This window comes from Vombatus ursinus, unplaced genomic scaffold (genome assembly GCF_900497805.2).
Source record: "Vombatus ursinus unplaced genomic scaffold, bare-nosed wombat genome assembly UNPS02009639.1, whole genome shotgun sequence".
Taxonomy (NCBI): domain Eukaryota; kingdom Metazoa; phylum Chordata; class Mammalia; order Diprotodontia; family Vombatidae; genus Vombatus; species Vombatus ursinus.
In genome coordinates this window covers 8,178-13,572 of record NW_020949417.1, presented here as the reverse complement: position 1 = coordinate 13,572, position 5,395 = coordinate 8,178, and the positions used below count along the sequence as shown (strand labels likewise).

Below are 5,395 nucleotides of genomic sequence, written 5' to 3'. Positions count from 1 at the left end.
ACATGCAAAATACTAAGAACTCCTGATCTACATGTCTTTTTTTTTTTAAGTTTCTGAGCTCTAATCATCACTGTAAACTTAGGCTCCCACTTACCCAGTGTCTCTAATTTCCCTTTTTGTGAAAGTGTTACCTAAGGAAAGTTGGAGGTTAGTTTTCAACAATATAATCAACAACAAAATTTTAGTAAATGTCGTTACTAACTATGGAAAAATTTAGGTTAATTCCTAAAGATGCTAGTAGTCAGGATATTTCCATTTTCCACCATGGAAGAGGACTGATAAAAATGAGAGTAAAAAGCATATCTACTTTTTTTTGAGCATCAACTCAATCATCCCCAAAATTTTAAAATCAAGATTAAAAAAAGTCCCAAATAGATTTTATAAGCATGGAAATCATTAAACCATGAAGACGGCTGATGTCGTAACAAAATTAGTAAACAGCCACTAAAAATTCATTAAAAGTAGATTTATTGTTGTTTCTCTTTTTTGAAAAAAAAAAAAGTCTGTGCAATATGTGCTGTTCAAGACATTTTGGAATCTCGTTTGTTGTTCATCTCTTCTCAGGCGTCACTTTGGCAATGCTAGATGAGAAACATGGTACAGACACACAATTAGTAAGTACGAGAAGTAAGAAGGACAACTGTCATTTGTGTATGCTATTTTCCCAAATGCCCAGTCATATGTTAAAATATTTAATTCAAAGTTATATAGACCAAGTCTTTGAATGTGATCATATATACTACATGCATTGTGTTTAAAAAAGGAAAGAAAAGACAATAGTAGATCTGATTTCAACTAAACAAGTTTTCAGACTGAGTTATCTATTTTCTCTTACAGAACTGTATGAAATGATTCAAGGCCTCAAGTAATCATTTTAAATGTAATTGCAGAAGCCAATCTTAATAGTAATATGGACAGATTGCATTTGCATTGGTTTTCCTCTGTGATGTGCTTTTTTTTTTAAACCTATTTGTATCATAAAAGGGAGTAAAAATGAGATTGAAATAGCAAGGATATTTTTTTCCCCAGTGGAGATGTTAGTTTCTTACTGGAGAAGACATCCTAAATAGTTACAGTCTAAATTTTCAAATTTCCCATTCAAAGAACATTATGGTTTCCAGACAAGAGAAAGGGATGGGGGGGTTGGGGGGGAGGAGAAGAGATTATTTTGTTTTAAACAAATGGATTGATTCTCTGCTCTGTAGTTTGAATGAGTAGAGTAACTAAAAATTTGTTACATAAAAAATGTTAATAATGAGATTATTGGTAGTAATTACACATTAGTAAGCAAATTTTGAAGACATGATATATCAGCTGATCCTTAAAGTATACATTTAGTTCCTACTTTAATGAAATTTCTAAATTGTGGCAAAATTCTAAGTATTTCCAAAAGTGATAAATTTCCTTACATATGAACAATTCGTTTTCTTAAAAAGAGAATTTTCTTTTACTTAAAAAATTAGAATACCAAATAATAAGGAATGTAAGTAAAAAAAACAAACATATATGAAAATTCAGCAATTACCTCACTCTATTGAACATTCCAATTATTAGATTAATGATTACTCTCTAACTTACATGATGGTCATATAGTAGGCCTCATACAAAATAATTGTAATTAAGGTAATATCAGCACCGTATGGGGCTAAAGATTCTGTACAGACACAGATAAATTAACACAGATATGGTGTACTTTACATTTTATATTGCTTGCCTTATGGGTTTCAACTGTAGATTTAAAAATTGTATTATGGCAGGTTTTTGCATTTCATAACCTCTATAATTTATAAACAGACGAATGATTCATATGACTCACAACATTCTTTCCTAGAGCTGTTTATCAATAATTAAGTCGTTTTCTGTGAATATCATTCAATGTGTGAAGGAGGAAAACATGTTTTCTATATAAACCAGGCATAAACCTCTTGAATGTACCATATTTTTCCCTCTGATCCAATTTCCATCTGCAGTAAAACATCCATTTGGCCTGCAATTCGTTTTTCACCAGATTCAACCAAAAACAACTGACTTCTTCCCTCTAACAATCTATAAGAGCTTAGAAAAGGAACCAATTTATAATGAAGGAGACTGAATTTCTCATGGTTGGGTTGACTCAGGCAGAATAAACAGCTAATGCACATCTTGGTAAATTGGATTAGGCAGCTACAATGCCCAGATTCATCTTCACTGCCCCTTTCTCCTCTTCTATCGCTAGTACCATAAATACAAGATCTTTGAAGCATCCTCAGAGAGAATGCCCTTGCCCAGTGTCACAAAAAAAAAAAAAAAACTATACTAAGGCATCTACATAGGAGTTTAAAGCAAATATATGATTAAAGGACTATTTTTAATGTGCTAACAAGATCACATCTAACCCTTATTAAAGTGGCAAACAAGAAGGAAGAGACAAAAATCAGGTTTAGGCACACTATATTCCACTCCTTTGCTAGGAAATATAAGCACACTAACCTGAGAATACAGAGCATAGTATTTGTCAGTCCCCGTGTAATTGGATGTGGCTGTGAAAACTTCTGCTGCATATAATGACACCTCATTACTGATCAGGACAATAGTAATAAAAGTTTTGCCAAACTTAAATTTGCTTTACCTAAGTTTCTCAACTAGTAGTGCCAAATGATAAAGAAAAAAAGTTGTAGTTTTCTCATAAAATTAAAATGTCCTTTTTATGTTTAATGTATCGTTCTGAGCTCATTTCCAAAAAAAAAAAAATATTTTGCACAGCATGAAAGTTCTTATAATTTTATAAAGCCCAAAACGTAAGGTTTTCTGTGAATTCTTAGCAGTCATCCTTAAATGGAAGCAAAACAATAGCAGAATTTATCAGAACTAAACCTCTAGTTTCTAAACCTGGCCCCAATAGCTGGTTTGTCAGGGATTTATTGGTCCCCAATGCAAGTGAGTAGGACAATTTTTTTTTCTTTTAATGAATATAGCTCTGACTCTAGCTATATATAAGTTGCCATATTATTCATATAGCACATTTTCTTATGTAATATTTAGTAGGGAGAAAAGAGCTGTTTAATTCTGGTTGCCCACAGGTGTTTTAAAATATTCAAAGTCTTTTCAAATTGCTGCCCCTTTAAGTAGAGAGCTGCATTTAAACTACATATCCCAAATCAGGTGATAAGTCATCAACAAACTTCATCTTTAATTCATTCTGTAATTCTGAGTTGGAGAAAATTCAGAGCTTTCCTTTATTTCTAGAACAGTAACACCATAAACCCAACACTTTCATATCTTCATATGTATACCTTTACATTTGGACAAGAATCTTCAGGGAAATCTTTGGAAATAATGAGTCTGTTTTGAAGAAAGAGAAATGTATGCTCTCTAGTGGGAACTTTTTTATTTTATGCTGCAATTTAATGAAGATCCCAGTACAAAATCTTTAGATTTTAATTGATGGAAAGAAGATTTATTCCTGTGCATTATGTAGGTTCCAGTTTATGAGATGTCAGTTTGCACATATGAAATGAAAAGCCCCTTGGCTAAAAAAGAGAAACTGAAATCAAGTGTGAGTTACAGCAATTCCATCCCATAAGTGTTCTTGATCATGCGGTATAATGAAGAAAGATTATCTGTCTGAAAATACATTCAGGGGAAGCAGCATGGGAGTAAGAAAACCTTAGCTGAAAAAAAAAATTAAAATATGAATGCTCTGAAGTATTAGAAAAGTAAGCTAAATACTAATAATATTTAAATTTATGATGTAAGTGCTAATATTTGGCAAGGATGCATGCTATCAATTTTATAGTCAGTTCACTTCACACATGAACATTACTTAATTATCAGATCACATCAAATCTAAGGCTGATCTGCCTATTGGCTCCTCCGTTGCACCAGGATCTGTCCTTTCAATAGGACAAATCAATAATTTACAAACATACGGAAGCCAGGCTTGGGACAATAAATAAACTCCACAGAAATAAGAACGCATGCTCACAATGTTAAAAAGAAAAAAGTTACCAGAAATGGAATCATAATGCAAGGTTGCTACTCTGAAGAGCTGAAAAGGCGACACTGTATGTTTTTGATTTTAAAACATTATCCTGCTACATTTAGGAGCTTAATTTATGGAACAATCAAGTGAGTTTCATATTTAACATAAAATGGCTGGCTATTATAAATTGCCTTGGATGAACATTTATGGGGACCGAGTTCCAGTGCAACTTCTGAACAACTTGTCACTTTTACTGTTGAGCAGTGATTTGTAAAAAATGATATGCTAACTAATCTGACCACATAATTCAAGGACACAAAAACAGCCATCAAGGAACAGCCAGAACTTACTTTTCAAGCCATTAAATTAATCAACATAGCTTAATTAAAGTCCTACTTGCACCTTTTTATTAAACCTGTTATTAATGTAGCTTTAAATGCAAACACTAACTCAAGTTGTCTGCAAAACTTAGATAATGAGCCATTGTTCACACAAGAAAGAACAAATCATGCCTTAGTACAACTTTGTCTCCAAAGAACTTTTCGGTTCTTTCCTAACTCAGATATGGATTTGTCCCTCCTCTCTCCTAGCAGGAACTTACCACAGCTGGCAACATAGCATCTTTAAAGTTACTCAAACTGTCTCAGGGAAGTGAAGTAGAATCCTTAAGATGGTGAAAGGAAAAGACAGGAGTCGAGAATAAGAATGACAGAAGCACCATGATCTGACTGCACAGATAATATTTTCCATATTACAGCAAGGAGGATTTTCTCATTAACATAGCATTCATGCCCTATCAGTGTTGTCCTGGTCCTTATTAGGATAGTACCTACCTGAACATGTCTCCTAAACCCTTCAGCATCCCTTTCTTGACCTTCATTTTGTCCTTTTCTTTATCCCTGTCTTTCTTTTTCTCTTTTCCAGTTTTTTCTTTTTTCCTATCAGTCTTATCTCCTTTCTCTTGGTTTCCATTCATTTGTCTCTCCAGAGAGTGGGATGGCTGGTCACTTGCTGTTGAAACAGATTCTCTTCCTGATCTTGAACTTTCTTCTGTGTCTTCTTCCACTGGGGAGAAAAGAAAGGAAAGAAAACACAATAAAGGGTCAGAGCCTGGGCAAAGCAGTAGTATGAAAAGAGAATACAAAAGATGGACAGGTTAAAAACAACCATGAAAACGTTTCCCTTTATTTAGCACGTTGGTCAAATAATTTCAGACAAAACTGCTGCTCTAGTTTACGGACTTGTCAGTATATACATGCCATACTGCCATTTTCCCCTGTGTGGAGCAACTGAGTGAAAAATCAATTATTACACACTTACTGTATGCCAGACACTGTGTAAGCACTAATGATACATCTACAAGCAAGCTAGACAGTTTCTGCCCTCAAGGAACTTACATTTTAATAGAAGACAAGATATATTGGGCAGTAAGAA

At 33.6% G+C, this 5,395-nt stretch overlaps 1 long non-coding RNA gene across 1 annotated transcript; it reads right to left on the bottom strand.

The window, feature by feature from the left end:
• Positions 1 to 451: 451 nt before the first annotated feature.
• On the bottom strand, positions 452 to 5,020 carry LOC114036093. The gene is made up of 2 exons (XR_003568298.1): positions 4,795 to 5,020; positions 452 to 581 (listed from the first exon to the last, which is right to left on the bottom strand). It is a non-coding gene; the product is annotated as an uncharacterized LOC114036093 (long non-coding RNA).
• Between the last annotated feature and the right edge of the window lie 375 nt (positions 5,021 to 5,395).